Source organism: Caloenas nicobarica, unplaced genomic scaffold (genome assembly GCF_036013445.1).
Source record: "Caloenas nicobarica isolate bCalNic1 unplaced genomic scaffold, bCalNic1.hap1 Scaffold_86, whole genome shotgun sequence".
NCBI classification, from domain to species: Eukaryota; Metazoa; Chordata; class Aves; order Columbiformes; family Columbidae; genus Caloenas; species Caloenas nicobarica.
The window spans coordinates 256244-271981 of record NW_027017719.1 but is presented as its reverse complement, the minus strand read 5'-3'; positions in this window follow the sequence as shown (position 1 = coordinate 271981).

Genomic DNA, 15738 nt, shown 5'->3' with positions numbered 1-15738 from the left:
CAGTTTTTGTAGATAGTTTAAGAAAGTCTCACAAAGCTGTAGTAGTCTGATGTGAAGATAACAATTAGCATCATTCTGTTAAAATTATTGAAGGTTCAACCCAATTAATAGAACTTAATGCAGCCTTACATGCCTTAGAGCTTTTTAAGGAGGAACCTCTAAATTTGATTTGTGATTCTGAGTAAGTAGTCGGGACCATCCCCTTCACCTTTTTTGAAAAAATCTCGCAACAGTAGCTCTTTGAATTGTTTGTATCATTGCAAACTGCATTACAGCATTGCAGACACCCACTATCTGTTACTCATATATGCTCCCGTACGACTTTACCAGATCCCATAACAGAAGGAAGTTGCGGACTCATACTGTAGCTACAGTCCGTTTCCAGTCTGCCAGGGCTTCACATATTTTCTTCCATTAGAATACTGCTACTTTAAAATAAATGTTTTATCCGACACTCGGACGAATAAAAGACATAGTTTGCTCTTGGCTAAAATGTCAAGGCCTAATTACAAATTTACGCTCCCTTGGAGTTAACCCTCACAGGCTCATAGCTAATGCCATTTAGCAGACTGATGTTACATATGTCTCATCCTTTGGTCGTTCGAAATATGTACAGATTTCTATAGATACTTTTTCAGGTATGCTTTGTGCATCTGCTTGTACTAGTGAGAAAAACATGGATGTCTAGTGCCACTGGACCCACTGTTTTGCTATGCTGGGTGTGCCATAACAAATTAAAACTGGCAACGGTCCTGGCTAAACTGCTAGATCCGCGTAATATTTTTTATAGCAATGGGATGTTTCGCATGTCACAGGTATTCCACAATCTGCCACTGAATAAGCTATTATTGAACAAGTGCATTCCACACTGAAACAAACGTTATTAATACTAAAAGGGGGAAGGGGATACGTGTGTGTTCTTATTCCGACAGGACCAAACTGACTTCCTGTGAAATACGTTAAACCTCACTATGAGCTGGAAAACCAGTGCAAGAACCCAATGCCAGAGATGCAATGTCTGTCCCTGCAGCAGACGGCAACGAAGAAACAGAAGAGACCAAGGCAAGAGGCCAATGATGTTACCTTGGGGCAGCTAAAGAAGTTACAACAAAATGCAAGTACTGTTATGACAGCAGCAGGCCCCTCACTCCAGTTAACACTTTCTTAGCCTATTCGGGTATTATCTCTTGCAACAGTGCAGTAACAATGACATGCATTGGGTAGATGGTGCATGGATACCACCAGAAGGTCAATTGCTGGAAAACAAGGATTGGATTAAACTTAATCAAATGCAGCAGTATTTTGTTGAGATCCCTCCTGTATGTATTTATAAGAAATTTAATTGACAATTGTTTGTCAGGGAAGTTTCACCTGTTTTATCAGTGATGAGGAATGGAGGAGTGGTTCAGAGTAATTTAGATTTTGTTTCCATTCTGGGTCTTAATATGCAAGGTATCTAAAATAACCACAGAAGATGTTTCGAATTTGTACTGGACCCCCTGTAAATTAGAGGCACTATCATATGAGAATGATACAGTTTTAAATTATTTGGATTAGGAATGAACTGGTGAAAAAACTTTCAGTGCATTTGTTTTCCTTAATTGTTGTAATTTGTATTATTCTATTTCATTGTAAGTTGCTTTGTAATGATAATTTATAACAGGAAAATGGCACATAGGGTATGGTGATCCACAATGGACATTTAAACTCACCAACAGAATGCCCCCTTTTGACTTTGGAGGCAAGAGGTGACTGCACCACCACTCCAAAGTAGCCTGTCAGATCATGACTGTGGTCGCAAGGTGGATTGTGTGGCAGTTGCACATTCCCCTAAGATTTAGAGCCTTCAATGGGGCCGTTGATGGCTCTTTATTACCTGTCCCCAGGTACACACTTAGAGTGGTACCCAGGTGTTATCAGTCACATCCTCCCTGGTCTCGGGGCAGGGTGACTTCACCTCTACCAGCTGGTGGGACAGAAGGGGTGGGACCCTCGGTCAATTGACAGGGTCCTCAACAAGACGTGCCCAGAGCTATGTTGTGATGCCCACAGCCACATCTGACTAGACTAGAAAACGGGGTTCCCGCCGAAGATGCCCCTTGAGTGATCTTCTCGGAGCTGCGGGTCTGTGAACTAGAGTCCTTGCCTTGAATGAGCCCTTGCCTAATTTAGGCAGGTAATTGTTTATTGTGAGTACCCTGAAGTGAGAGGCCTCTAGTTTTGTTTCTTGTGAGTGACTACATGCACGTTGTGGATCCTCATTATTCTTATGTTATTGTATTCAAATAATCTCCTTAACTGATATCTGAACCTGTATTTTATGTTATCAGAGTGCTAAATATATGTAATACCATTGAAACGGAATTATAATGCTTATGAGCAAAATCAAGTAAAACAACACTTCCAAAAGAACGGTCTCAGATAATGTACAAGGCCTGATTTAGGATTTAGCCAGTGCCCTGAAAAACAAGTGCATAATTTAAGAATTAGCACTGTAAGATATAATGGTTAACATTATCTAATAGTATAAAATGATTAGACCCAAAACCTTAGTTTTCAGGCCTCAATCTGCACATATGGATTTTTGTGGGAATTAAGATAGCTGAGAAATCTACTTTTACATGGATTAATAATACTGTCTGTGATTGTTACTGTATTGTTAATTGTGCACTTGGTTTGCGCAAAAACAAAAAAGGGGGAATTGTGGAGGGATGGTAAGATAGTAGGGGTCATGTAAATCTAATACAGTTAGCAGAACAAGAGTTAGATAAGCAGCGAACTCAGCTCATGTGAACTGCAAGCAAGACGCTGACTTGACAAAGTTATAAGAACCTTGACATTTAGTGTGTAACAAACAAAAGCCTTGCTGTTAGAAGTTCGTTGGGAAAAGCAGATGTAGTAACGAGAAGAATGCGGATCTAAGGGTGGAGCTGGCAGTTAAGTTGTAACCAATAATGAGCTTGCGCTTTGTAATATGCATAAGCCAGTTACTGATTATACTGAATATCTGTTGCTAGACGAATTAGGTTAATGTAATCCCTAGATTTTAGCCAATCAGGTTATGACTAGTAGGCATAATTATTGGAACATGTATAAAAGTGAACTGCTCTGTAATAAAGTTGAAGTTTGCTGATACTTATATTAAGTGTTTGCGTCTTCCCTCGCTGTGACAAATGCGACAAATGGCGCCCGAACAGGGACAAAAAGGAAGCCCTGCAGCCACGGTCTAGCACGGTCCAGCGAGTAGGGGATAGCGGTCTCGAAGCAGCACGAGAAGGCAAAAGAGCTGGACTCCGTGCCCGGAACGACCTTAAAGAAGGGTTCCGCCGCTAAAGGCCGCCGACGTCTTGCAAGGGCTGCAACAGCGCGCTGAAGAAACAAGGTATGGATAGACAAGCGGCTTATGATTTATTTAAGTGCTTCTTACAGAAGCGTCAGCTTAAGGATATTGATTTAGACAAGGAGTTAGCAGGGTTGCTCACGTATGGAGTAGCCAAGGGTTGTTTTAAGGATCCTAATGAGGTTTTTGATGTAGAGGAGTGGTGTCGCTTTGGAGAAAAATTGTGGAATACAGCTATCAAGGAGGAAAAGGCAGCTAGGAAGTTGGGACGGCCCTGGCGGGTGGTAACAAATGCCTTAAAACAATATCATGCAGAGCAGAAGGCCACCCATGCCGCCTCGGCAGCCCTAGCTTCCCCATCGGCCACTAATGCAGCCACTGGAGAGGGTTCGGCTTTTGCCTCGTCATGCCCGTTGCCCCCTGCCACTAATGTTGTTTTCCTGCCGTTGGGTTCATAGGCCAGTTCAATTCCTTCTGCGCCTCCTATGCTGTCTCCCGGTCAACCGAACGAGGAGCACTGGTCATCTCCCCCCGAAGGGGAGGGGAAGGCTCGTGCGCCTATAGACTCTAAAGACACTGATACGAGGGGAGGTGCAGAGCGGGTGGCGAACGAGCAGCAGAAGTTGTGGCAAGAGGTTTCTAATCAAGCCTGGATGTCAGGGGACAAAGAGGCGGCTGAGGCCCTGGCCATTGCCTTTCCAGTAATATATTCTCCCACTGCTGGTGGCCTGAACGCCACCATCACTGCCCTAGATTGGAAGCTGCTGTCGCAATTACGGGCCACAGTTAGTGACTCGGGTCTCCATGGTGAGCCCACCCGTCAAATGCTAAATTACATTTGGGGAGGTGTTTTAGAACACAAGAAAGCACTTGGAAATACGAGGAAGGAAGATCTTGTGAATTATTATAATCAGTGGTGGTTGCTGTGTAAGTTAGATGTATGGGAAAAGTGGCCGGAGAATAGAACCTTGAAGTATAACATTTTGTTGCAAGTAGTGTTGTTTTTAAGGCGAGAAGAGCAGGACAGGGGTAAAACTCTACAGAAGATCGTTAGATTGTTTTGGGCAGTTTTGCAACAGGCTGGGGAAGAATTGGCTGATGGCACACGAGTCATAGGGGGTTTACTCGGGTCTGCAAGATGCTTTCCTTATTAACCTGTTTTCTTTGTAGGTATCTGTTTAAGCATATTACAGTTTAATAAGTCTTTGCCTGTTGTATAATATAGCAAGTTCACAGAATCATGAGAATCTGTTGACTCAAAATATGCATTTTGTGATTATACAGAAGAAGGTGAGTAATTCAGTTTTTTACTGTGTGAATGTGATGATAAGATTTTGTGTGTAACAGTTGTTACTTTTCTTTCTACCATGCTAGTTTATTCCAACATCCGGACTTGCGCAACTCTGTGATAGGCTGTGTCTCATCTCGGTGTACTAAATTTGGCTCTTTTGTATGCACACCGGGTAAAGAATCCTGTTTTGGGATAACAGTTGTAGCACTTCAGATGAGACGCATATAAAAGCCTTGCCCAGTTCAGCTTGCTAGGGCAGCGGGGCGGGGGCAGGTGCCGCTTGGGCTCCAGCGCGCACTGACCTGTTTTGTCAGGGAGATCCAGCGACAATCTCCTCCTTGCTGAGCTGCAAGCAGTCCAAAGGTGCAATGCTAAAATTGAGATATTGTCTTGAATAAGTGTAACTGTGATCCATCTGCATATTTGAACTCAGTGTTTGGTTTTCATGTCTGAGCTCAGTATTTTAGTTTGTATATATATATATATATATTTGGTACCAAAATAATTTTGTTTGCGGAGATAATTACAAAATGGGAACCGGTTCCGCTACTAAAATACAACCTTGATCCCCTTTAGGATGCATCCTTACTTATTAGAATAACTTTTTGGGAAATACTCTGATAAAAGAAAAATGTAGTTTGAATGTGGAATTCTGGGGTTTAGCGCTATATTGCAATTAACGTTGTTCTACAGAACTTTGGAAAAAAATGAGATGAAGTATAGTACTGTAAGTCAAAAAAAAAAAAAAAAGGCTTGTTAAACTTTGATTCGTATGAAATTTATGTGCTAGTTAGAAGAATAAGAAATAAAAAGTTGTATTTAAAAGTTGCTAAAATATGAACTGATTTAGATCTAAGAGAAATAAATTAATAAATTAATAGTTAATATGCTGTTTATTAACATCTTTAAGAAATTACAAAAAGTAAATAGGGCTAAAGAATGTAGCTACTGCTGAGCTAACTGGAATTGCATATAAAGTGTATTATGTTTGGAATTAAATGGGAATATTTAAAATAAATAAATAAATAAATAAGCAAAATATCCCGGGTCTGCGCTGTACAGCTTGAACATAAATTTAAAGCCTGTGTCAAGCTTCAAGATAAACTCAGCTCATTGTAACTGAGAAGTTTTGCCAAGGCCAGGCAGCTCCCACTTAGCACCAGCGATTGTGCCACTTGTGTGGCCTTGCTTGTATCTAAACTTCAGCGAGAAGATTCTAAAGCGACGAAAGGGGGGGTTCTCCCCACCCCGACACTGCAGCGGTGGTGTAATTCTGAATGAAGCAGTCTGAGGGTGAAATTTAAAGGCATCTCCAGCAGATCCGTAGTTCTAATGAAGCTGGGAAATTAAACCAAAACCTTTTTTATATAGACTTTTTCTGTGGTAACTAATTGTAAGAAACTTCTTATTAAATTCACCGTGATAGTTTTTGAAATTGTGGAAAAAGAAGGCCATTTTTTGAAACCAATGGAATGCCAAATTTGGAACAAAGTTTTAACAGATGAATTCTCGTATTTGCCAGAAAGTCCTATACCTTTCTTGGGTCAAGATTTGTTAAGTAAATTGTAAACTCAATTCATGTTTTCTGAGAATTCCATTCAGTTGCATGTCCCATAAGAAGATGTTTGGATGGTGCAGATCTGCTTGCTGCAAGTGAGAAATCTCCAAGGAAATTTTAGATGCTGTATTTCCACTAGTACCCGCAGCCGAAGTATCGGTAAAGCCAACACTACACTGATAATACTTAAATAGGACTTCAGTCTGGTAAGGAAGAACAATATCCAATAAATATGAAAGCCAAAATGGAGTTAGAGATTTTGATGAACAAATTTATGACAACCTTACAAGCTAACTGCATTCGATTGGACTTGCATATTTGTCTACTTATAGTTACAACACAAAACCAACCTGTGGCTATTGTGGGACAGTATGTTGACAATGCTAACAGACTGATATACTGATTGTTACTGATCAAAAAATGCAGGGAATTAATTTAAGTCTTAATGAGTCATGATCCTTTTGTCATATATGTACCCTTTGTGAAATCTAATTTTGATCTTTTTTTTATTATTTGCAATCTATGTCCTTTTAAATTACATTAGGTGATTTTCTTAATAGCATAGCTTTTGGCATGCCTGGATGTAAATTGATGTAGAATCTGTATGTCTTTGATGTCAAGCTACAGGACATACTTGTATTTGGTCTCATCCTACACGCTTGCACAGTTTTTGTAGATAGTTTAAGAAAGTCTCACAAAGCTGTAGTAGTCTGATGTGAAGATAACAATTAGCATCATTCTGTTAAAATTATTGAAGGTTCAACCCAATTAATAGAACTTAATGCAGCCTTACATGCCTTAGAGCTTTTTAAGGAGGAACCTCTAAATTTGATTTGTGATTCTGAGTAAGTAGTCGGGACCATCCCCTTCACCTTTTTTGAAAAAATCTCGCAACAGTAGCTCTTTGAATTGTTTGTATCATTGCAAACTGCATTACAGCATTGCAGACACCCACTATCTGTTACTCATATATGCTCCCGTACGACTTTACCAGATCCCATAACAGAAGGAAGTTGCGGACTCATACTGTAGCTACAGTCCGTTTCCAGTCTGCCAGGGCTTCACATATTTTCTTCCATTAGAATACTGCTACTTTAAAATAAATGTTTTATCCGACACTCGGATGAATAAAAGACATAGTTTGCTCTTGGCTAAAATGTCAAGGCCTAATTACAAATTTACGCTCCCTTGGAGTTAACCCTCACAGGCTCATAGCTAATGCCATTTAGCAGACTGATGTTACATATGTCTCATCCTTTGGTCGTTCGAAATATGTACAGATTTCTATAGATACTTTTTCAGGTATGCTTTGTGCATCTGCTTGTACTAGTGAGAAAAACATGGATGTCTAGTGCCACTGGACCCACTGTTTTGCTATGCTGGGTGTGCCATAACAAATTAAAACTGGCAACGGTCCTGGCTAAACTGCTAGATCCGCGTAATATTTTTTATAGCAATGGGATGTTTCGCATGTCACAGGTATTCCACATTCTGCCACTGAATAAGCTATTATTGAACAAGTGCATTCCACACTGAAACAAACGTTATTAATACAAAAAGGGGGAAGGGGATACGTGTGTGTTCTTATTCCGACAGGACCAAACTGACTTCCTGTGAAATACGTTAAACCTCACTATGAGCTGGAAAACCAGTGCAAGAACCCAATGCCAGAGATGCAATGTCTGTCCCTGCAGCAGACGGCAACGAAGAAACAGAAGAGACCAAGGCAAGAGGCCAATGATGTTACCTTGGGGCAGCTAAAGAAGTTACAACAAAATGCAAGTACTGCTATGACAGCAGCAGGCCCCTCACTCCAGTTAACACTTTCTTAGCCTATTCGGGTATTATCTCTTGCAACAGTGCAGTAACAATGACATGCATTGGGTAGATGGTGCATGGATACCACCAGAAGGTCAATTGCTGGAAAACAAGGATTGGATTAAACTTAATCAAATGCAGCAGTATTTTGTTGAGATCCCTCCTGTATGTATTTATAAGAAATTTAATTGACAATTGTTTGTCAGGGAAGTTTCACCTGTTTTATCAGTGATGAGGAATGGAGGAGTGGTTCAGAGTAATTTAGATTTTGTTTCCATTCTGGGTCTTAATATGCAAGGTATCTAAAATAACCACAGAAGATGTTTCGAATTTGTACTGGACCCCCTGTAAATTAGAGGCACTATCATATGAGAATGATACAGTTTTAAATTATTTGGATTAGGAATGAACTGGTGAAAAAACTTTCAGTGCATTTGTTTTCCTTAATTGTTGTAATTTGTATTATTCTATTTCATTGTAAGTTGCTTTGTAATGATAATTTATAACAGGAAAATGGCACATAGGGTATGGTGATCCACAATGGACATTTAAACTCACCAACAGAATGCCCCCTTTTGACTTTGGAGGCAAGAGGTGACTGCACCACCACTCCAAAGTAGCCTGTCAGATCATGACTGTGGTCGCAAGGTGGATTGTGTGGCAGTTGCACATTCCCCTAAGATTTAGAGCCTTCAATGGGGCCGTTGATGGCTCTTTATTACCTGTCCCCAGGTACACACTTAGAGTGGTACCCAGGTGTTATCAGTCACATCCTCCCTGGTCTCGGGGCAGGGTGACTTCACCTCTACCAGCTGGTGGGACAGAACGGGTGGGACCCTCGGTCAATTGACAGGGTCCTCAACAAGACGTGCCCAGAGCTATGTTGTGATGCCCACAGCCACATCTGACTAGACTAGAAAACGGGGTTCCCGCCGAAGATGCCCCTTGAGTGATCTTCTCGGAGCTGCGGGTCTGTGAACTAGAGTCCTTGCCTTGAATGAGCCCTTGCCTAATTTAGGCAGGTAATTGTTTATTGTGAGTACCCTGAAGTGAGAGGCCTCTAGTTTTGTTTCTTGTGAGTGACTACATGCACGTTGTGGATCCTCATTATTCTTATGTTATTGTATTCAAATAATCTCCTTAACTGATATCTGAACCTGTATTTTATGTTATCAGAGTGCTAAATATATGTAATACCATTGAAACGGAATTATAATGCTTATGAGCAAAATCAAGTAAAACAACACTTCCAAAAGAACGGTCTCAGATAATGTACAAGGCCTGATTTAGGATTTAGCCAGTGCCCTGAAAAACAAGTGCATAATTTAAGAATTAGCACTGTAAGATATAATGGTTAACATTATCTAATAGTATAAAATGATTAGACCCAAAACCTTAGTTTTCAGGCCTCAATCTGCACATATGGATTTTTGTGGGAATTAAGATAGCTGAGAAATCTACTTTTACATGGATTAATAATACTGTCTGTGATTGTTACTGTATTGTTAATTGTGCACTTGGTTTGCGCAAAAACAAAAAAGGGGGAATTGTGGAGGGATGGTAAGATAGTAGGGGTCATGTAAATCTAATACAGTTAGCAGAACAAGAGTTAGATAAGCAGCGAACTCAGCTCATGTGAACTGCAAGCAAGACGCTGACTTGACAAAGTTATAAGAACCTTGACATTTAGTGTGTAACAAACAAAAGCCTTGCTGTTAGAAGTTCGTTGGGAAAAGCAGATGTAGTAACGAGAAGAATGCGGATCTAAGGGTGGAGCTGGCAGTTAAGTTGTAACCAATAATGAGCTTGCGCTTTGTAATATGCATAAGCCAGTTACTGATTATACTGAATATCTGTTGCTAGACGAATTAGGTTAATGTAATCCCTAGATTTTAGCCAATCAGGTTATGACTAGTAGGCATAATTATTGGAACATGTATAAAAGTGAACTGCTCTGTAATAAAGTTGAAGTTTGCTGATACTTATATTAAGTGTTTGCGTCTTCCCTCGCTGTGACAAATGCGACAAATGGCGCCCGAACAGGGACAAAAAGGAAGCCCTGCAGCCACGGTCTAGCACGGTCCAGCGAGTAGGGGATAGCGGTCTCGAAGCAGCACGAGAAGGCAAAAGAGCTGGACTCCGTGCCCGGAACGACCTTAAAGAAGGGTTCCGCCGCTAAAGGCCGCCGACGTCTTGCAAGGGCTGCAACAGCGCGCTGAAGAAACAAGGTATGGATAGACAAGCGGCTTATGATTTATTTAAGTGCTTCTTACAGAAGCGTCAGCTTAAGGATATTGATTTAGACAAGGAGTTAGCAGGGTTGCTCACGTATGGAGTAGCCAAGGGTTGTTTTAAGGATCCTAATGAGGTTTTTGATGTAGAGGAGTGGTGTCGCTTTGGAGAAAAATTGTGGAATACAGCTATCAAGGAGGAAAAGGCAGCTAGGAAGTTGGGACGGCCCTGGCGGGTGGTAACAAATGCCTTAAAACAATATCATGCAGAGCAGAAGGCCACCCATGCCGCCTCGGCAGCCCTAGCTTCCCCATCGGCCACTAATGCAGCCACTGGAGAGGGTTCGGCTTTTGCCTCGTCATGCCCGTTGCCCCCTGCCACTAATGTTGTTTTCCTGCCGTCGGGTTCATAGGCCAGTTCAATTCCTTCTGCGCCTCCTATGCTGTCTCCCGGTCAACCGAACGAGGAGCACTGGTCATCTCCCCCCGAAGGGGAGGGGAAGGCTCGTGCGCCTATAGACTCTAAAGACACTGATACGAGGGGAGGTGCAGAGCGGGTGGCGAACGAGCAGCAGAAGTTGTGGCAAGAGGTTTCTAATCAAGCCTGGATGTCAGGGGACAAAGAGGCGGCTGAGGCCCTGGCCATTGCCTTTCCAGTAATATATTCTCCCACTGCTGGTGGCCTGAACGCCACCATCACTGCCCTAGATTGGAAGCTGCTGTCGCAATTACGGGCCACAGTTAGTGACTCGGGTCTCCATGGTGAGCCCACCCGTCAAATGCTAAATTACATTTGGGGAGGTGTTTTAGAACACAAGAAAGCACTTGGAAATACGAGGAAGGAAGATCTTGTGAATTATTATAATCAGTGGTGGTTGCTGTGTAAGTTAGATGTATGGGAAAAGTGGCCGGAGAATAGAACCTTGAAGTATAACATTTTGTTGCAAGTAGTGTTGTTTTTAAGGCGAGAAGAGCAGGACAGGGGTAAAACTCTACAGAAGATCGTTAGATTGTTTTGGGCAGTTTTGCAACAGGCTGGGGAAGAATTGGCTGATGGCACACGAGTCATAGGGGGTTTACTCGGGTCTGCAAGATGCTTTCCTTATTAACCTGTTTTCTTTGTAGGTATCTGTTTAAGCATATTACAGTTTAATAAGTCTTTGCCTGTTGTATAATATAGCAAGTTCACAGAATCATGAGAATCTGTTGACTCAAAATATGCATTTTGTGATTATACAGAAGAAGGTGAGTAATTCAGTTTTTTACTGTGTGAATGTGATGATAAGATTTTGTGTGTAACAGTTGTTACTTTTCTTTCTACCATGCTAGTTTATTCCAACATCCGGACTTGCGCAACTCTGTGATAGGCTGTGTCTCATCTCGGTGTACTAAATTTGGCTCTTTTGTATGCACACCGGGTAAAGAATCCTGTTTTGGGATAACAGTTGTAGCACTTCAGATGAGACGCATATAAAAGCCTTGCCCAGTTCAGCTTGCTAGGGCAGCGGGGCGGGGGCAGGTGCCGCTTGGGCTCCAGCGCGCACTGACCTGTTTTGTCAGGGAGATCCAGCGACAATCTCCTCCTTGCTGAGCTGCAAGCAGTCCAAAGGTGCAATGCTAAAATTGAGATATTGTCTTGAATAAGTGTAACTGTGATCCATCTGCATATTTGAACTCAGTGTTTGGTTTTCATGTCTGAGCTCAGTATTTTAGTTTGTATATATATATATATATATTTGGTACCAAAATAATTTTGTTTGCGGAGATAATTACAAAATGGGAACCGGTTCCGCTACTAAAATACAACCTTGATCCCCTTTAGGATGCATCCTTACTTATTAGAATAACTTTTTGGGAAATACTCTGATAAAAGAAAAATGTAGTTTGAATGTGGAATTCTGGGGTTTAGCGCTATATTGCAATTAACGTTGTTCTACAGAACTTTGGAAAAAAATGAGATGAAGTATAGTACTGTAAGTCAAAAAAAAAAAAAAAAGGCTTGTTAAACTTTGATTCGTATGAAATTTATGTGCTAGTTAGAAGAATAAGAAATAAAAAGTTGTATTTAAAAGTTGCTAAAATATGAACTGATTTAGATCTAAGAGAAATAAATTAATAAATTAATAGTTAATATGCTGTTTATTAACATCTTTAAGAAATTACAAAAAGTAAATAGGGCTAAAGAATGTAGCTACTGCTGAGCTAACTGGAATTGCATATAAAGTGTATTATGTTTGGAATTAAATGGGAATATTTAAAATAAATAAATAAATAAATAAGCAAAATATCCCGGGTCTGCGCTGTACAGCTTGAACATAAATTTAAAGCCTGTGTCAAGCTTCAAGATAAACTCAGCTCATTGTAACTGAGAAGTTTTGCCAAGGCCAGGCAGCTCCCACTTAGCACCAGCGATTGTGCCACTTGTGTGGCCTTGCTTGTATCTAAACTTCAGCGAGAAGATTCTAAAGCGACGAAAGGGGGGGTTCTCCCCACCCCGACACTGCAGCGGTGGTGTAATTCTGAATGAAGCAGTCTGAGGGTGAAATTTAAAGGCATCTCCAGCAGATCCGTAGTTCTAATGAAGCTGGGAAATTAAACCAAAACCTTTTTTATATAGACTTTTTCTGTGGTAACTAATTGTAAGAAACTTCTTATTAAATTCACCGTGATAGTTTTTGAAATTGTGGAAAAAGAAGGCCATTTTTTGAAACCAATGGAATGCCAAATTTGGAACAAAGTTTTAACAGATGAATTCTCGTATTTGCCAGAAAGTCCTATACCTTTCTTGGGTCAAGATTTGTTAAGTAAATTGTAAACTCAATTCATGTTTTCTGAGAATTCCATTCAGTTGCATGTCCCATAAGAAGATGTTTGGATGGTGCAGATCTGCTTGCTGCAAGTGAGAAATCTCCAAGGAAATTTTAGATGCTGTATTTCCACTAGTACCCGCAGCCGAAGTATCGGTAAAGCCAACACTACACTGATAATACTTAAATAGGACTTCAGTCTGGTAAGGAAGAACAATATCCAATAAATATGAAAGCCAAAATGGAGTTAGAGATTTTGATGAACAAATTTATGACAACCTTACAAGCTAACTGCATTCGATTGGACTTGCATATTTGTCTACTTATAGTTACAACACAAAACCAACCTGTGGCTATTGTGGGACAGTATGTTGACAATGCTAACAGACTGATATACTGATTGTTACTGATCAAAAAATGCAGGGAATTAATTTAAGTCTTAATGAGTCATGATCCTTTTGTCATATATGTACCCTTTGTGAAATCTAATTTTGATCTTTTTTTTATTATTTGCAATCTATGTCCTTTTAAATTACATTAGGTGATTTTCTTAATAGCATAGCTTTTGGCATGCCTGGATGTAAATTGATGTAGAATCTGTATGTCTTTGATGTCAAGCTACAGGACATACTTGTATTTGGTCTCATCCTACACGCTTGCACAGTTTTTGTAGATAGTTTAAGAAAGTCTCACAAAGCTGTAGTAGTCTGATGTGAAGATAACAATTAGCATCATTCTGTTAAAATTATTGAAGGTTCAACCCAATTAATAGAACTTAATGCAGCCTTACATGCCTTAGAGCTTTTTAAGGAGGAACCTCTAAATTTGATTTGTGATTCTGAGTAAGTAGTCGGGACCATCCCCTTCACCTTTTTTGAAAAAATCTCGCAACAGTAGCTCTTTGAATTGTTTGTATCATTGCAAACTGCATTACAGCATTGCAGACACCCACTATCTGTTACTCATATATGCTCCCGTACGACTTTACCAGATCCCATAACAGAAGGAAGTTGCGGACTCATACTGTAGCTACAGTCCGTTTCCAGTCTGCCAGGGCTTCACATATTTTCTTCCATTAGAATACTGCTACTTTAAAATAAATGTTTTATCCGACACTCGGACGAATAAAAGACATAGTTTGCTCTTGGCTAAAATGTCAAGGCCTAATTACAAATTTACGCTCCCTTGGAGTTAACCCTCACAGGCTCATAGCTAATGCCATTTAGCAGACTGATGTTACATATGTCTCATCCTTTGGTCGTTCGAAATATGTACAGATTTCTATAGATACTTTTTCAGGTATGCTTTGTGCATCTGCTTGTACTAGTGAGAAAAACATGGATGTCTAGTGCCACTGGACCCACTGTTTTGCTATGCTGGGTGTGCCATAACAAATTAAAACTGGCAACGGTCCTGGCTAAACTGCTAGATCCGCGTAATATTTTTTATAGCAATGGGATGTTTCGCATGTCACAGGTATTCCACATTCTGCCACTGAATAAGCTATTATTGAACAAGTGCATTCCACACTGAAACAAACGTTATTAATACAAAAAGGGGGAAGGGGATACGTGTGTGTTCTTATTCCGACAGGACCAAACTGACTTCCTGTGAAATACGTTAAACCTCACTATGAGCTGGAAAACCAGTGCAAGAACCCAATGCCAGAGATGCAATGTCTGTCCCTGCAGCAGACGGCAACGAAGAAACAGAAGAGACCAAGGCAAGAGGCCAATGATGTTACCTTGGGGCAGCTAAAGAAGTTACAACAAAATGCAAGTACTGCTATGACAGCAGCAGGCCCCTCACTCCAGTTAACACTTTCTTAGCCTATTCGGGTATTATCTCTTGCAACAGTGCAGTAACAATGACATGCATTGGGTAGATGGTGCATGGATACCACCAGAAGGTCAATTGCTGGAAAACAAGGATTGGATTAAACTTAATCAAATGCAGCAGTATTTTGTTGAGATCCCTCCTGTATGTATTTATAAGAAATTTAATTGACAATTGTTTGTCAGGGAAGTTTCACCTGTTTTATCAGTGATGAGGAATGGAGGAGTGGTTCAGAGTAATTTAGATTTTGTTTCCATTCTGGGTCTTAATATGCAAGGTATCTAAAATAACCACAGAAGATGTTTCGAATTTGTACTGGACCCCCTGTAAATTAGAGGCACTATCATATGAGAATGATACAGTTTTAAATTATTTGGATTAGGAATGAACTGGTGAAAAAACTTTCAGTGCATTTGTTTTCCTTAATTGTTGTAATTTGTATTATTCTATTTCATTGTAAGTTGCTTTGTAATGATAATTTATAACAGGAAAATGGCACATAGGGTATGGTGATCCACAATGGACATTTAAACTCACCAACAGAATGCCCCCTTTTGACTTTGGAGGCAAGAGGTGACTGCACCACCACTCCAAAGTAGCCTGTCAGATCATGACTGTGGTCGCAAGGTGGATTGTGTGGCAGTTGCACATTCCCCTAAGATTTAGAGCCTTCAATGGGGCCGTTGATGGCTCTTTATTACCTGTCCCCAGGTACACACTTAGAGTGGTACCCAGGTGTTATCAGTCACATCCTCCCTGGTCTCGGGGCAGGGTGACTTCACCTCTACCAGCTGGTGGGACAGAACGGGTGGGACCCTCGGTCAATTGACAGGGTCCTCAACAAGACGTGCCCAGAG